At 42.8% G+C, this 18,996-nt stretch overlaps 1 protein-coding gene and 1 long non-coding RNA gene across 2 annotated transcripts in view; one reads left to right on the forward strand and one right to left on the reverse strand.

The window, feature by feature from the left end:
* GABBR2 (gamma-aminobutyric acid type B receptor subunit 2) overlaps positions 1-18,996 on the forward strand; it is an 813,006-nt gene that overhangs the window by 564,788 nt on the left and 229,222 nt on the right. The window lies entirely within an intron of this gene.
* LOC141982767 (uncharacterized) lies at positions 15,699-18,360 on the reverse strand. The gene is made up of 3 exons (XR_012638220.1): positions 18,314-18,360; positions 17,978-18,090; positions 15,699-16,294 (listed from the first exon to the last, which is right to left on the reverse strand). It is a non-coding gene; the product is annotated as an uncharacterized LOC141982767 (long non-coding RNA).

Below are 18,996 nucleotides of genomic sequence, written 5' to 3' on the forward strand. Positions count from 1 at the left end.
TTTCTTAAACCATACCCCACAGCAGAGGACTCTGTGATGTTGGTGGATGCCCCAGAATAATGGCTTTTAGAATTGGCACCGTTCATAGCTATTATTCCAGAGTATTTGCAGGCATGTGCTGTTTTGGGTACTCTCTGGTCACATTTTCAAACTTCTTTTCACAACTATGAGATCCAGAAATTTACTATTTTGTTCAATGAAAGCTCAGAGTATGATGTAAACACTTGATTCCAGTAGGCAAAGCCCTAGGCACAAACCTATCATACCTGTGTCATAATTTGACCCTGCCACCCTCACACAGTTACCAGCTCAATGGGCATATTCACGCGGAGCAGGGAAGGGAAGAAGCCCGGGCAGAACACACAGCATTCAAGCTATCCTCAGATGGCAAACTGTCCTTTGGGGAGCATTGCCAGCTGATGCATGTTAAAGCAGCCCACAGACTGCTCTTATCTGTGCCTATGACTAAGCAAAGAACCAGGAAGCCATTCTTGTTGAACCCCGCTCTGCTGTGCCAGCACAAACAGTATGACCCTTAAGAATATTATAAATACATCTCTATACATTGGTAGAATTTATTAGAGAAATATATCCTTTCTATCAATTTTTTTTAACCATCCCAGAGAGTTTATAGCTGGGATATAATTTCTGTTAAATACTGTGGTTGGTTTAAAAAACCCATAGAAAGGTTATAATTTTCCACACTTTTCCCATACAAGTCTTAAAGCGATGCAACGGCTGTCTCATTATTTCAGTTATCTAAAACTAGACTGAACAATGCACTAACAATGTATTAACAATGTATTAACAGATGGTTCAGTAAATTCCACTAAGCACCTATCTTAAGTGCCTACATACCTTTGTAAATCTGGTCCTTTCTGCATTAGCATAATATTAGACTAGATGACCTAATTAGTTCTCTCCATATCTAATTTCTATTAAGATACTTGTTCAGTAGGTAATTTTTAAATATTTACACCTTTTCAAAACATTTTTGTAATACAAATTTAGCTAGAGCTTTTTGTACTTACAGTAAAAAACTGTAATGGATTTCCCAGGGGGTGTCTCTGTGTTTGACTAAGTAAATCTGAAAGTTCATAAAGTTCATAAATCTTGGGGGAGAAAGCATAAGACCCAGATTATTATTTTAGCTAATCAGATTCGCACCACTAAAATGCAATATTAGAGACCATCTGTTCTAAAGAACCAACATATGGAGACTTAAAATTTTAATGTTTTCAGTCTTATTGCTAAATTCTTTAAAATAGGAAATAAGATTTTTTTCCCCATGATATACATAAAGATTCAGTCCAAAGCCTCCAAAATAGCAGCCTAAAGTGAGGCTCCTAAATCCATATTTAGGACCTTAAGTAAGTGGTGTAATTTTTTCCAAAATGCTGAGCACCCAAGAGCTCAAATGATGGTGACTGGGAGCTGCTAAAGACTCAGCACTTCTGAAAAACCAGTTCACTTATTTAATTGCCTAAATATGAATTTAGACTCCTATTTTTGAAAATCTTGACATAAAAGTTACAGATATCAATAAATGAAACCCTTGCTGTAATCCCTTTGGTGACACTTGGAATGTAGTAAGTATTGTCATAGTTAGATAGACCCTCTTGTATTTCATGCTTGGTAATACCAAACTTAGAAAGGGACCTTTATTTCAAAGCTAATAACCCACATTGCATTTTGAGCAAAAATATTCCATATATGGCACTTTTTCAAACATTATGAGGGCCTAGCCTGATTTAAAGTAGAATATCTCACTCCCTAGAAGTTTCCGATTTTGGGAAAAAAATACCCAATTTTAGTTGAACTGATAATTTGTATAAACAAGTTTCAGTCTGATGTGATTTGATAAGACTAAACCTCCATAGCTGTGGAAAACAATGACATTTCTTTTGGAGTCTTAACTGCCCACAAATGGTGCCACAACCATAATCTCCATGCATTATGAGAATAATGGGTGACAGAACAAAGAACACGTTGCTCTACAGTATGAGACAATTCATTTCTGAATAGCTTGGAACAGGATCATAAATGTAATCAAGTGCATTGATGTCCCCAGCTATTTAGTAATGATGCGTCATACTTTGCTACAGAATTGTTCATTAAAGAAAATATAGACTAGATATTTGAATCTCATTTCAAACAAAATCAGAACATTTCTTCCAACCCATTCAAGCCCTTTGAAGTGTTCTTTCCAAAGATTGGGATCCCTTTTAGCACAGGCAATGACAATTACACATTTCTTGCAGAAAATCCTCCACACATAGGACCCAGTTTAGCCCTAGGCTAAGCAGGTGTGCTAATCTGAAGTATGATTTTGGCCTACAGTGTTGGAGAGACGGTGAGCTTTCCAAAGAAGGAACTGTGTGCATATCATACTATAGTCACACTACTTGTCTACTATATGATGCATGATACATGTGAAAGGGTTGATTTGTAATATTCAGCTTGGAAAAGTTGCTAAGCAACAATGTTCTGCCTATGGTCACTGATCAACCAATGAGTAGGTTATTTTAATGATGTAACTCTAATATACTTGCAAGAGTTATGTGAGTGTAGTTATTTTATAGCTGAACTACCGCTTCTCCATTGTGTCTGGTCATGAGTAATAACTGTTAATAAAGAAGTCATCTTTTTAGTTTCCCTCTGAACTTTTAACTGTTACTGAGCTCTAGCCCTGGATATACAGGTGCCCTAAGTGAAGTTTTATTGCACCATGTCCAACAAAATCAATGGAGTGAGTCCCTACCTATTTCCCTTTCCTAGCTGCCACCAACTGTCTTTTCCTCTCCAGCCTCCCTGAGTAACTCTACTGGGAGCAGCCCACCTTCATGGCTGAATGAAGTCAGCAGTTGACTCTTAGACTAGTGTTAGCATACCACACCTGAGGTCATTGGTGGCAGAAGTTCTCTGCCTACAGACCCAGTACCAGAGGGGCTTACGTGCTGGACCATAATTCCTAAGTTTTAAGCAGTGCCCTTCATCTGAGGCTATAAGGCCTCTCAACAAGAGCCATACAAGCTGCTTATTCTGCCTCTGTAAGGGGTGTGTTCTGCACTGGTGTGAGCACTGCCAGTCATTCTCTAAGTGGACCCAGCACTCCAGGGAGTCCCGCCTGAGGGCTTTCCTGTTAGAGCAGTCCATTTGTCCGGACTTAGACCCATGGCTCCAGACTTCCAGATCTTTGAGGGACCAAAGGTTATCAAAGCCCAAGCTGGTGGTATTTTCAAAACCTTTTGAGGTGCACTGTAGCAGCAGGATCAGTCAGACACTGAGTGCAAGTCCTTGTGTGAGGAGAGGCATAAAATACTGTCTCAAGGCTCAGACTCTACACTGCATAAGACTACAAGGCTGTCTGACATCAAGGATGCATCAAAACTTAGAACAAGTTCCCTGAGCACCACTGCTGGCATTAGCTGTGTGGAGCTGGATATGCCACAGGTTTTGAGGTTTTTGCCAGCACCTGCTGAGCCATACTCACTTTGTCGGTACCAAGAGAGACAGAACACCTGCTGGTACCAGCCCCAGCATTGCCTCCTTGTGCAGTGCCAGCATCAACAGTGGTACAGGCAGCTTTAATGGCTCAGCCCTTCCACACAACAGTGATCTTGGGACCAGTATTCCCCCCCCCCCCCCCCCAGGAGCTCAAACATGGAATCTCTTGACCAAAGACTTACCTGAAAGTCTTATACTGCTGATGCTGCTGTCCAGGTTCTTGGACCTGATATTGCCTGCAGGACTGCCACGATACCCCTGAGGGCCAATAACATCAGGCCTGCTGATAGCAGGGAGGGCATCCCTGCTCCTGGAAGAGACTTGGAGTGGAGCTTACCCCTATCCCCAGCCAGATCCCATACTTGGTGATCTTATCTTCCCCTGCATGGGGAAGAGAAACCTAGTCTCAGCCGAGGCACAAGCTTGGTACCAACCCTTAGCAGGACTGCTCGTACTAACCTGGGTGGCCATGTGGGCCCTGTGGACACTGCAGAACATCTGACCTCCCCCATACACTCCAAACACAGGTTGGCTTCTCTGTGCCTGGGGGTGAGGGGTCACCTGTACTCAGGACAGCAAGCTGCAGCAGCAGCCTCCAGAGCTGGACCATCCAAAGCCAGTACTGGAAAACACCTCCTCCCCATCACCAGACAAGGCTCTGGCATTGGATAAGGCATCAGACACTCTGTATAATCATAAAATCTTCTAGGATCTCATGAGATGGGTAGCAGCAATCCCATAGATCCCGACTGAAGAGGTGTGGGGATATGCTGTACAAGGTACTCAGTGTATTACACTTATCGGTTCTGGTCTGTGTAGTCATTCCTATAAATGAGGGGCTGCTGGGGCCAATGAATCGCCTGTGGCAGACGCCTGCTTCCATAGCACTGGCTTCAAAGTGGAACAATTGGTGGTACTGGGTACTGGCCACGGGTGACAAGCAGTTCTCCTCACTCCTGATGCTAGGGGTCACTGGTAGTGATGGTGGTGAATAAAAGAATGCACCAACACCTTTAGAAATTGACACCGAAAGATAAGGAGCAGGAGCGCATAGACATGCTTGGTAGGAAGTCATTGTCTACCTCAAGCCTCCAAATGAGGATATCAAGCAATCCTGGTGAAGTATAACCATGTCAAGTGGTGTGTCATTCTGTGCTTCAACTGAAAGTTCCGACCGGAATTCAGGGGTGAATTCTAGACTGTCATGTCAGAAGAACAGCTGGTTGCTAAGCAATACCTCCAGGAAGCATTGGATGCCATGGACCCAGCCTCCAGAACAATGGCAACAGCAGTAACAATGCACCGCTCTTCATGGCTGTTCTTGTCAAGAATTCTTAAGGAGCTACAAACCACAATTGTAGGTCCTTCTTTTGAAGGATGCTCCTTGTTCCACAACAAGATCTAAGCAGCCGTGGGGTCACTTTAGGGCCATGCTCAGGTCCTTGCGGGTCTACACTCCAACCTTCAAGTGACAGCATTTCAGGCCTTAGACATACCACAGGCAGCTCCTTTTCTATCAATACAGAGCACCCGTGCCTTCTAGGAAGGGGCAGAGGGTTTCAAAGAGGAAGCCCTCAGGAGGAGTCACCAGTTCCTCACACCACCCTTCCCTCTCTGCAACAGGGCAGCAGATTTAACTCCATGCCCAAGGACAGCATATCACTTTTTTTTTCCCCCAGCCCTAGATATCTCTCCCCTTTTGGCAACCCAAAAATAAACCCAGGGTCTCTGCCAGTCTGACCTGGGGGAAAAATTCCATCCCAACCCCAAATATGGCAATCACTTAGTTAGAGATCACCAGTCTCACTCCTTGAAAACAATTCTCTATGCTAACGCGGAGTCTTCCCCATCTAGTGTCCCATCTCTGGCCATTGAAGGCATTTGCTAAAGCAGATGGGCCACATGCTATTGTCAGCAATCTCATCATACCATCCCCTCCATAAATGGATCAAGCTCAGTCTTGAAAGAAGTTAGGTTCTCCCTGCCCGCCCCCACCCACTATTCCCCTTGGAAGGCTGTTCCAGAACTTCTGTGCTCTGATGGTTAGAAAGCTTCTTCTAATTTCAAGCTTAAATTTGTTCATGACTAGTTTATATCCATTTGTACTTGTGCCAGCCTTGGTCCTTAAATAACTCCTCTCCCTCCCTGGTGTTTATCCCTCTGCTCTATTTATAGAGAGCAATCATATTTCCTCGCAGCCTTCATTTTGTTAGGCTAAACAAGCTAATCTCCTTAAGTCTCCTCTCATATGGCAGGTTCTCCATTCCTCTGATTATCCTAGTAGCTCTTCTCTATATCTGCTCCAGTTTGAATTCATCTTTCTTAAATATGGGCATCCAGAATTGCACACAGTATTCCAGATGAGGTCTCATCAGTACTTTGTGTAATGGTACTAACTTTTCCCTGTCTCTACTGGAAATACCTCACCTCATGCATTAGCTTTTTTCATGGCCATATCACATTGGCAGCTCAGTCATCCTGTGATTCACCAGTACACCCATATATTTCTCCTCCTCTGAAATGCTACATCCCCAGTTTATAGCAAAATTTTGTTGTTAGTCCCTAAGTGCATGACCTTGCACTTTGCACTATTAAATTTAATCCCATTTTATTACTCTAGTTTTCAAGGTCTTCCAAATCTTGTATGATATTCCTGTCCTCCTCTGTACCGGGAATACCTCCAAACTTTGTCATTTGCAGTTTTTGCTTACCTATGCGGTAATTGATGTTTGAGATGTGAATCCATATACATATTCCACCCTTCTTCCCCACTACTTTGGAGTCCCACAAACCATGGAAAAGGAGCTGGGTGTAGTGGGGCAATGCTGCTCTTTCTACCCTTTCTGAAGCAGAAAAGGGAGTGAAGGGCGCATGTAGCACCCTTGCGGATCCTGCTGACTAGGAAGTTCTGACATATGCATTGAACATGCAATCACCAGCTGTGGCATATATATAAGTTCTCTCAAAGAACATCAGTTATTGTACAGGTAAGTAACCCCCTCTTATTTTGAGTTGCAAACTTAATAAAGGAGCTAGAAACATATTTTATCCTTTATATGGACCAGCCCCTAGGGCAAGAGTATTACCCACATTGCCAGTGGCTTTAACTACTTGCTAGATAAAGGAATGTTGTTAATCTGTCTTCCTGGGTTCTATTCCTGGCTGTAGGGGAAGTATGGTCAAAAGGTTGTGCTGTCTGTAACCAATCACATAGATATGGCATGGTCATTTTGAAAGACAATGTGGATAAGACTTGACTCTGCGATATTAGAAATCTAGGTTCTGTTTCCAGTTCTGTTTGAAGTAACTTTGTACACCTCTTAATTACTCATCCATAAAATGGAGTGAATATGAATTCTTCCTCAATAATAAGGTTCATGAAGTGCAGAGAATTAGTAACAGTAGTCAGTGGGTGAGCTGGGACTAGAACTCAGGGTCCTCCTGCCCACTGTCCCTTAGACCGGTGAAGAAGTGGTGGCTACTTGCCTGGTTCATGAATAGAACACTAGCTCTGAGTCTTCCAAGCAGGAAGCTCTGTGAGGCCTGGGAGCATGGTCAGTGCAGTTGACATGTAGAAAGCTCTGTGGGCTTTCTATTCTAGTCCATTCTATCTAGGTTCTTATAGCATCACCATAATATCTGAGCACCTTCCAGTAATGCATTCAATGGCATGACTAACATCTGTCATGTGATGTTTGTTCTTTCTCTCATCTTCTCCGGGGGAGAATTGAAGTACAGTATAGTGGTTTATTTGGTAAGATTTTTTTTTTGTTGGTGGTGGTGGGGTTTGTTTATTTGTTTACACACTGCTACATGTTTATATGAGAGAATACAAGAGAGAAGTCATGTGCCTTGTCCTTTGTGTGGAATGGTGAGGTTGTGATAGCCCTATATTTTTGGGGGAGTTCAGTCCCAGACTGGCCTCTGAGAAAGTTCTGTGTCCCACACCGGTGAGCTTTACCTTTGTTGTACAACGTTCTATTGTGCCTGAGGAAAAGTGTAATTGACCAGTCTTCATACCAGAGTTTTTTGGTGATCTTTTAGCTGAGGCCATTGAGTGTCTTTAAGATATAGACCAAAATCTTGAACTTGACTTGATTTCTATGGGAAGCCAGGGTAGACAGCAGAGGACAGGTTTGATGTGCTCGCGGTAGCCCATGTTACTGAGGAGATGCACTGCCATTTTCTGTGCTAGTTGAAGTTTCCTAAGGACTGATGGCTCCATGCTCAGGTATGTGGCATTGCTGCCTTCCATACTGGAGATGATGAAAGTGTGTATAATGGGGCAGGTCATTGGTCTGTCAGGATGGAAGTTAGTCTCCTAGTCAATGGGAAAATGTAGAGATGCTGATATACGAGTGGTTAGCATCAGGGAAGAATCCAGGAGCACTCCTACACTAAGGACTGCATTGACTGATTGTGGGTATGTAGAGTCAACCAACAGAGACTGCACAATTGCTGCAGATGCCTCAAAGTGCTTTCCTCTACCCACCAGTATAATCTCCATCTTGCTTAGGTTCTTCACCTATGAGCTGATCTTGTCCAAGTACTAGGCTGTGTTTTGTGAAGGATCGATAGACCTGTGTCACCTGCATATTGCTGATATTTGAGTCCATGTCATCTTACCAGGTGACCTTGTGGCATAATAGCACCGGAGAGAATCCCTCCCTGTCTTTTGGCTAGCTTTTCTGTGAGCTTTCTTGGGAACTCAAGGATTGATTCAGGACAATAGTTGGCTAAAACTGATGTCTCCTAGGTGGTTTGCTTCAGTGTTAGTCAGACTATTGCATGATTCCTTTCCTAAATGAGGCACTGGCTATTTTGGTCATGAGTGGTACCAGTTGCCAGGAAGGGCATGGATCAGATTTACGGGTCTTCAGTCAGCCTCTTTCAGAGTATCCAGTACTTCTTGAGGAGTGAATGTGCTGACATCTGAGAATGTAGGTGGGCTGTTCTTTATGGCTGTGGGGGGCGGGGGAGGGGGAAAATAGATATCAGCAAGCCTCTAACAAGCTCTGTTGATCATGTACAAATGGCATTTTTCAGAGGCTAAAAATTCAGCCAACTCTGAATGGATTTTCATGAGGACATAAGGCAAATCACTGTCCACAGAATTATCGTCCTGCCAAATGTCAAGTTCCTACTCCAAAATATAGCGATTCTAAGTCTCTGCAAAAAAGGGGGGAAATGTTAACATTAGTAAACCTGTGGCTTTTCCCCCAACTTTGGTCTGTGACACAGCTGAACCATTTAAAAAAAATCTTGCAAAACAATTCAGCATGAGGCAGAGAACAAGCATGAGAAATCTCAGCCTCAATAGATAGTTTGGCAAAATTATACAGAACTGAAAACAGAGGGCTTATAATGGGAAGTAAAAAGAAAAGGAGTACTTGTGGCACTTTGGAGACTAACAAATTTATTTGAGCATAAGCTTTTGTGAGCTACAGCTCACTTCATCGGATGCATGCAGTAGGAGGAAAAAAAATTGAAAGTGTAAGGCAACCTTAATCACATTCATTGCTACCAATTCTAATCATAAGAAGATGCATAAAATGTTGGTATTAACAATATGATTATGTCAGATGCAAGGGATGTAGATATTAATTAAGGGCAGAACCAAGTGGTTCATCAAAGTCTTAACTATAGTACTTTTGCCCTCAGGGTAGTTTGACCCATGTTGCAGTTTTGAGAGAGAAATCAGGTCAGTATACTTTTATTAAAAGAATGAGAAAGCAAACATAAAACTAATCAAGCATGTTGCTGACAAGCTAACTTCCATAAACTAATAAAACATAAAACAATACAATGATCAAATCAAGATCACAAATGAAATCAATGGATCGATGGTTCCATTTTTCAAATGAATACACAGGCAGTCAAATCAAATTATGAGGTTGACATGAGGAAGAGTTACTCTATTAACCCTGCATGGGAGATTCAAGAAGGAACCAGTTCGCCTTCGATCTAAGACCACAACCAGTGATCAGGACATAATCCTGTACTTCATTTAAAGAAAGTACAGCTATTAGAACTATGTCTTTGTAATTCCCCTTAACTCTTCTTTCTTAATGCTCATTAAGGTTACAGGCTATTGTTTCCCTACTCTATTTCCTCCCTCTTCAGATAACAACATATAATCTTTCTACAGGATTTAACACAGAGGTGATTATTCAAGAAGCTGCTAGTGTGTATGATTTAACAATGCCCCTTTCTAACCCAGGAGAATCTCTGACTAGGTAACGTATCAGGGATTTAATATTCGCTTCTGGGGAACTATTGAGGGCGCGTGCGCACTCTCTCTCTTACCCCCCCCCCCCCCCCCCCGCCGATGCAGCATTGAGTCATCCCCTCATGCCAAATAAAAACAAGGACATATTCTCTCTTCTGCCTTGTTTCTTGGGATCTTTGATTCATGTGACTGTTAACTGGAACCAGTCAATGGAACAGGTGGCCAGAGCTCATAAAGTAGCTTAATGTGACACATTCAGGATCTCTCAGTTAGTTTCAGATTGATCAGGCTTTCATAGCTATTGACCTGAATCTTTTACCTCTTCTCCCTCTGGCTGGCAAGTCCAGGGAAGAAAGGGGTGCCAAGCTTCAGATGATGGTGATGTGAAGAGAAAACGGTTCTCTTCAGCCTGGTCTTAACTTTTATGCAGGTTATTTTCTCCATTATTCCACTTCTTGGGCTACCTTTGTTTTTTCAAAGGCCAATTAGATGGTCCCTGCATGCCTGATATGGTTAATGTGGCCCAATCCTTTTGCAATGGACTGTCTTTAGGCCTTTGGTCATTATGGCAAATCACAATAAGGAATGACCATTATCTTGCAAGATTTGCTGTGGTAACTGCAGACAAATGCTCTTTCAAAAATTCAAAAACAGGACTATTAGGAGGCTTCCCTCTAGGCTAATGAACACACTTCAACTCATTAAAAATAATCAGTAACTTGTGTCTCAGTTCAAGGTAATTCCACCTGTATTTCCCTCTCAGGCTTCTAGCTCCCCAGCCATCACCTCTCTTGGGTGCAGCCCCACATCTTTCTTCTGACAGGGATATCTCCCAGCTGAACAGTTCCCTGCCTTCTATGTGTTGTTCCCAGGAAAAAAAAGGTAGAGTGCCTAAGCAGACCTGCTTGCTTTCTCTTGGGAGCCTAACATTGTAACTTCCCACAGGTAAGCTAAGTAAGCATATTTTATTCTTAAGGTAATAGCACTACAGAGAAAATATATTAAAAACAAAAGAACCTACACACCTGCTAATAAGCTTAACAGAGATCACCCCCTCCAACAGGAGCAGTCCTTCAGAATCCCACGCAGGGGATTTCCCATGGTTTCAAGTTCACCACACTCTTTGCTCAGAATGAGAGAAACCCATGACTCAACCTGTGATAATGAGTCACTCATTGAACCGCTTTGGTGCTTTGAAGAGACCTGGAATAGGTAATCAGCCAGACAATGGGTCTCCGCTCAAAGTGCTGTTTCAAAGGAATGGATTTGAGATGGAATATTTGTATTTCCCTAGGAAAACCAGTTCACAAATATTGCCCAAAAAGTCCTTTGAACTTCCTAGTATCTTCCAGAGATTATATTAATAATGTCCTTCCTCCTAAAGAAGTTCCATACAATCCCACAATAGTACATAAAATTTTTGCATTTTCAATACAATGGACTCCCCAGATACTCAAACTTAATACAGTAGTTTCACTTAATTCCATAAGGTTTGTCCAGGATATTGCAAGGTATTGTCATATCTGTCAAATCTCCCCCTTCAAGAAGTGGAAGTAACTAGAATGCTGACCTGCCCTCAAGGGAAACCAATTAATTTCCTGGTTAGAGCATCAGCAACTAAATGGGCATTCCCTTTAACATGTATCACTTCCATATCCTAAGCTTGGAGCACCACACTCCATTTTAGCAACTTGGCATTAGGCTCTTCATTTGATATATTCAGGTGAGTGGTCTGTGTACACTGTGAAATGTTACTCAAAACATAAACTAGATTGCTGAGGACTTGCATCTCAATGGTCTTTCCCTATGGTTGTATATTTTTTTCCTCTTGGGGAAGCAGTTCCTTACTCAGGTATACTATGGGTCGTGTCTCCCCTAATTCCTCAGTTTGCGTCAGCACGGCCCCAAGTCTTGTGTGAGAGGCATCTGTGAACACTATAAAAGGTTTGTCAAAGTCAGGACTTACCAGAACTGGGTATGTGCACAGGGCTTCCTTCAGTTTCAAGAAGGCCTGTTGATCTTGTTTGGACCAGACAACCTTGTCTGGCTTACCTGTTACATTGATCAGTAATGTAGGCAGTCCGAGTACTAAAGTGAGGGACAAACCTCCAGTAATAGTCTGCCATTCCAATAAAGGATTGTACATGGTTTCCTTGTCTGGGCAGTGGGCCAGTTCTAACTTGTCAGCCATTCTCTCTTACACGTGCTCATTAACTTATGACTGTTACTAAATAAGAAATTAAGGAAGTTTCTTTGCGGGGGGGGGGGCAGCCTAGATATAAATTCATAGCTTACCTTACTGCTCTTTAACCTTTAAACTGCTTTTACATTTCTATCAAACTACTTTTCATTTACTATTGAAAAAATTAGTTTTTAAAGGCCCAAATCAAATATGGGCCTGTATACTTCACACAAACCATGTGTCTGTGTAGCCTATTGTACAAATAAAAGTTAGGAAAAGGAAAGCATTGGATGTTAAACAATACTTTATTATAGAATGTACAGATAGGCACAAAACTTTACAAATATTCTTGTATGTACAAAATTGGATGATTTTGGAGTCAGGCTACCTCTATAGGAAGTATTCAGATTTGTAATTTGAGGGTGATGGCTTGATATGGTTCACAATTTACAGGAAAAAAAGGATACATAGAATTACTTTCCATAAACAATGCAGATGGGAACCTCTTCCTAAGAGTACAGGAAGCCAAAAGAAATATAGGGAATGTATACATTCCATCAGTGAACTTAATATGCTATTGGGTAAAAAAACCAGTAGCAAATAAAACAAAGTGTGGGCTTGTCTTCAAGCTGGGGTATAACTCTACCCTGACCCTAACTTGCCGTGCACTGTTCATATGAACCCCACTGCCATGCATCAAAAGTTCCCTAGAGTGCTTTGATCTACTCCACTTTGAAATGGGACTAAGTCAAAGCACACTAGTGAACTTCTTTTGTGCAGCAGCAGAATCCACATGAACACTTAATGTGCAGCAGGCTAGTGAAGGGTAGATTCACATGCCAGCTTGCTGTGGACTTAACTGTTCATGTAAACAAGCCCTAAAAGAACAATTTATGAAAACCACAACAAACTGGCTTATCTCCAAAGAAGGAGAGATCATGAGAAAGCAATTTTGTCTAATAAAAACTGAAAAAGATACAATAAGTGATCCTAGATCTATTAAGTCTGCCTTTCTGGATTTCTACACATCACAATATAAAAATCCTTCAGAGCAGATAAAACAGCATTTTTAGAAAATGAAACTGCCAATTCTAACAGAAGATGCTATTTAGAAGAATCAATATCTCAAGTGGAGACTTAAAAAGGCTATTAACAGTTTAAAGCTTGGAAAAAGCCCAAGACCATATGGCTCTCTAGTCAAATTCTTTAAAACTTGTAGACAAAAAATTATTCCTTTATTAGGTATCATTTTTGCTGCAATTCCAGAATAGGATAGCCTGCATCCTTTCCATTGATATAAAAGGAGGTCTAAACCACAGATGACCACTGAACCTGTTGACCAATTTCTGTTTTAAAAGTAGACATTAAAAATTATGCTAAATATTGGCAAATTGAATGCAGGCTGTAATCATACAATTGATACATACAATCATGCAAGATTTATTACTGTAAGGCAATCTCCAAATCTGTGAAGAAAATTGAATTGTATTGTCTTTGTCTCAATGAAGAAGAAAGGAAATTTGCTATAATTTGATGCTGGCAAGTCATCTGATTGGGTTGAGTGTCTGTGGATTTGACCTTATGTTTAGAAAATAAGTGAATGCTTTCTACTTAATCTCAAGAGCTAGCATTCTGATAAATGGCTGCCTTGCTAAGAGCTAGATTGTGTTATCTGTGCAAAGTCAGAGGCAGAATGGAGCCACATCCTCAGGTGGGAGTACTGGGAAAGATTGTCTCAGAAAGCATAATTTTTCCTGGGCTGCTTGATATTATACAGAGGGTTTGTGCTCCATTCCTTCTGCTGACTGGCACAGATTACTTCCTTCAGTGCTACATGATCCTCCCTCCTCCTTGCCTCTTTTATAGCTATTTGCTCTTTGAAAGACTCATGGGGCACTCAGAGTAACAGCCGTGTCAGTCTGTATTTGCAAAAAGAAAAGGAGTACTTGTGGCACCTTAGAGACTAACCAATTTATTTGAGCATAAGCTTTCGTGAGCTACAGCTCACTTCATCGGATGCATACTGTGGAAACTGCAGAAGACATTATATACACAGAGGCACATGGGGCACTATTATCTGCCCATAGTGACAGCTCTTGTGATGCACCTCTCCTCCCCTACCCAGACAAAGGTTGATCGAAATCTTGTCCTGAAGAAATTCTTCTTAAAAGAAGGTCTGTGGTCACCACTTTAACTTGCTTTAGCAACGGAGCTGCTAGCCAGAGCAGCAAGAACTAAAATGAAAATCATAGGAACCAAAACTAAACTAAAATGTAAATTACCAAAACCACAGAGCAAACATGCATCTATTTAGATAAGACAACATATCTATTGCAACCTGATAATCTTCAAGTAGTGTTCCTATGGATGCTCCTCTCTAGGTGCACTGGCACCCCCTGTGCCTTCAATCAGAGATTTTTCATAGCAGTGTCCATTCAGCCCATGCATGCATGTTATTCCACCTTGTGCTCCATGCCATTGCTATTTAGCACTCTGTGGGCTGACCGTCCTCTGTTCCTTCTCAACCGTCCCAGCTTGAGACCGAGCCTTAGCGAGTTGTCCAAGTGGTGAGCAGCACATACTCCGGTTGCATCCATTGTTTTGGGGAATCTCAAATTTCCCAGAAGTGAAACTTCTGTCTGGCATTAAGCTCTAGAGCCAGAAAGATTCAAAGTTTTCTCTGTCTGCTCTTTATGATAGAGAGTTCACTGCATCCGGCTGCTGTCTGAGGTCAGGAGCTCCCCATATGAGGGTCTCTGAGTATGTCATCTGTCTCTTCTAGCTGAGTGGCATTCTATGGGGGCATCTGAGAAGACCTAAGATTCCACTTATAAGTCTTTCAAAGACCATGCCCCAAGTTCTCCATGTGGAGAATCTACCTCAAAGAAGTTGAAATCTTTAGCTCCCTTGGATCCCATCAGTCTCTGACATGATACCCATGAGGCTGCTGATTCCTCACGTACTGAGAGCTCTGCCAAGCCTAGAGACTCTAAGGTATTGGGCTTCAAGAAGCCATCAGCACCAACAGCAGGCTGTGGCGGCAAGAAGAGCTCTACCATGGTACTGAAAAAAAGCTCTGGCTCCGTCCAGATTTCCCCCCAGAGAGTTCAGAACTCACAGTATCACCCACTCCTTTGATACCATTACTTCAGCTCAAGCCAGGGACATGGTACTAACAACATTCTTGGTACCACAAGAATTCCAGTTTCCCCAAATTCCCTTAAAGTGTCAGACTCCTGAATCACTCTTGATTGTTTCCAATCTCTTCTTGGTACTGAAAACATCTAGATCTCTGGACATCCAGTACCGATGGCAGTACTTCACACTTCCTTGGTACCGAGAGCATTCAGCTCCCCAGATACCCAACCAGTGCCAATGGTGGTATCTCAAGCTCCTTCTGCTGTCCCACCATTACTGAGTGACTTAAAGGAGGAGGATTCTGATGAACACTCTGCCTCAGTCTCCCAAATATCTGTGCAAGGCTCTTCACTCTGCTACATGAAGGCTGTTTTGCTGAGATCCCTGAGCTGCCTGAGGTCACCTGTGATAAACATCCACAGCTACCATACTACTGGGGTGAACACCCATGGATTCCACCACCTATGTCATATGCACCAGCCCCTTGGCCATACCTGGGCAGCTTATCACTATAAATTCTCTAGGGCCTCAAACTCTGCCCTTCATAGAGACCGGCAACAATCCTCACCTTCCCTTTCCAGGAACCTCCTGCTACCACCATCCCTGGCTCATAATTTTAAGCCGTTTCATGATCTCATCAGAAGTGTGGTTGATTCTTTACAGATCCCCCTCGAGCAGATTGAGGAGCTGCATCATAAACTGCTCAACATCCTCTCTACTGCCTTCTCTGTCCACATTGCCCTGCCAGTCAATGAGGCATTCCTGGATCCTGCCATACATCAGCCTCAATTCTTCCCATGTGCAAGAGGGCAAACCAAAAATATTACATTGCTTCTAAGGAGTTAGAATTTTTATTTTTCTCACCCATCTCTCAACTCCTTGGTGGTTGAGGCAGTTAATAAATGAGGAAGGCAGCACCACATTAAATCTATGCCCTAAGATAAAAATCTTAAGTGCCTCCATCTCCGTGGTAGAAAATCTTATTTTCAGCTACTTTACAGTTTAGAATCGCCAATTACCAGGCCTTAATGGCAAAGTATAACCACAAACTATGCTAAGCTGAACTCCTTTATTGAACGTCTGCTGGCAGAGCACAGAGAGCAGTTCCTGGCAATTGTTGCAGAAGGCCAACTTCTCTCCAGGGCACCTCTGCAGGATTCTCTCAACTCTGTTGATACTGCTGCCTGTTCACTTTTCCATGATCGTAGTTATGAGGATGGCCTCCTGGCTTCAGCTCTCTGGAATATCAAAGGAGGACCAGAATACTATAGAAGACCTTCCTTTTGACAGCATAAAGTTGTTTGACAACACAGACAGATCTCTGCACATATTAAGATTCCAGGGCCACTTTATGATCTTTGGGGATCTACACACCAGAAGAGGAAAATTTAGTAGGTCCCAGACAGCACAGAGGTTTCATCCCACCCTGTTCCCAAGCTTACAGAGGCCATATGAACTTCACTGTAAAAGGTAGAGGTTCCAGAGGAGAAAACCACCCACCTCCCAGCCTTCAACTTCACAACTTTCCACCTTGAAACATCAATTTTGATCAGAAGATCAAGGCCCTGAGTTCCCATCCCCTTACATACCAGCTACAACATTTCACCACTTTCCTCCCTTTGGCAACTGCCTTTACTGCTTCTGGCAGGCGTGGGAATCCATCACTATGGGCAAGTGGGTTTTGGAGAACATTTCTACAGGGTACTCCATCCACTTCAGTTCAGTTCCACCCACCAACTCCCCTTCTCCATCCCTCTTCCGGGTCCTCTTCCACAAGAACCTGCTATGGCAGGAGATAGACTCTCCTACACCTGAGTGCTATCAAATCAGTTCCCACACAGTACAGAAGGAAGGGGTTTTACTCCAGGTATTTCCTGATGCCCCAAAAAGTGGTTGGGGACCCATCCTAGATTTAAGACTACTTTGTGAAGGCACAAAAATTGAGAATGGTGACACCTGTAGCTATAATCTTGTCACTGGATCAAGGGGATTGGTTCTCGGCCCTTGACCTTGAACGCATATTTCCACATTGCGATCCACTCATTCCACAAACGATCCCTACACTTTATTGTAGTAACTTTTTGGCCTATCATCCATCCTGAGGGTCTTTTCAAAGTTTCATGTTGGTAGTAGTGGCACATCTCCACAGGAATGCTATTTTGGTATTCCCTTACCTAGATGATTGGCTTCTGAAAGGACACTGCTTGTGAAGTCACTTCCAGGTAATGTACAAGGTCATACTGGCCCTGCAACTGAACATTCAGAAGTCCACCTTGATCCCTGTGCAAAAACTGGCATTCATAGGGGCTCATCTCAACTCAGCAGTAGTGGGAGCCTTCCTGCCAATGCACAGATTGAAGTCCCTATCCAACTTAGTCAGTATGATTCCGATCAGTCCTCGAACCCCAGTCAGGAACTGTCTCCAACTACTGGGACATATGGCAGCCAGCACTTGCATTTATAGATCATGCACAACTGCACATGCAAAGACTTCAAGGGTGGCTCAGGACAATTTCTTCACGGAGCGGACAGTCTAAACATACTGCTTTCCACACCCACTTTTGTAAAGAAAACTCTCAGTTGTTAGACACTCACAATGTGTGTGAGGGAGTCCCCTTCACCTGCCCTCTCCCAATGACTGTCATAATAACAGATGTTTCCCTATTGTACAGCTCTGGGCAGGAGGATTCCCCAAGAAACCACTCTGCACGTCAACCTCCCAGCACTCAGAGCATTCAGATACATCTGTCTCCAGTGTCTGCCACTGATCAGAGGCAAAAACATAAAGGTCATAACAGACATGTCATGCATGTTTTATATAAACTGGCAAGGGGGAGCAAGATCACCCTTCCCTCTGTGCTGAAGCTGTAAAGCTTTGGAATTGGAGTATATGCAATCAGATTGTTATCGCAGCAGCTTACCTTCCAGAAATGACCAGGGACAGACTCAGCAGGCACTTCTGTCAAGACCACGAGTGGGAGATAGATTCCACCATACTTCCCTATGTATTCCAGCAATGGGGCACTCCTCAGACCTTTTTGCCACAACAATAATCAGGAAATGTGCTCAGTTTTGCTCCAGAGCTGGTCTGTGTCACCAGTCCCTTAGGAATGCCTTTCACCTCTAATAGACACCGGGTCTTCGGTATGCATTCCCCCTGACGTCTGATAACTAAAGTCCTACTCAAAATAAGAAAGGACAAGGCCAGAATTATTGTGATTGTTCTGATATGGCCCAGACAAACATGGTTTCCTTACCTGATATAGCTGGCAGTGTTCTCCCTGATCACTCCTCGTGCTGCCCCTTATCTGCTCTCTCAGGAGAATGGGAAGATTCTTTACCCCATCTCAGAATCCTTCACCCCAGAGTACGCCTGATTGACGGCTCATGGGCATAGAAATGGCCTGTTCACAGCAAGTAAAAAGGATGTTACTGTACAACAGAAAACAGTCTACATGCTGCACTTAATTACTAAAATTATCACTATTTGCCCATTGGTGCAATCTCAAACACATTGCAACAACCTTGTTGCTGCCAGACATACAGACCCTGGGGTTATCGCTGAGCTCGCTTTTTCATCTGGCTGCCATCATGGCCTTCCATTTTTCCAATAGAGGGTTACTCTGTATTTGCCCACCCAGTGACAACAAGATTCCTTAAAGGCCTGGGCAACCTTTTTCCACCAGTTAAACGCCTTACTCTGCTTTTGGACCTTAACTTGGTTCTCAAATCCCTTACATGACCACGGTTTGAACCTGTGGCTGCCTGCTCACTCCTCCTTTTATCAATGAAAATGGCATTTCTGGTTGCCATCTCATTGGCTTGACAAGTGGGGGAAATATGGTCTCCTATGGCATACTAACTGTTCCAAATATTTTTCAGAGACAAGGTTATGTTACGACCACCCCCCATATTTTTGCCAAAAGTACCTTCTCATTTT

Source organism: Natator depressus, chromosome 2, assembly GCF_965152275.1.
Source record: "Natator depressus isolate rNatDep1 chromosome 2, rNatDep2.hap1, whole genome shotgun sequence".
NCBI lineage: Eukaryota > Metazoa > Chordata > Testudines > Cheloniidae > Natator > Natator depressus.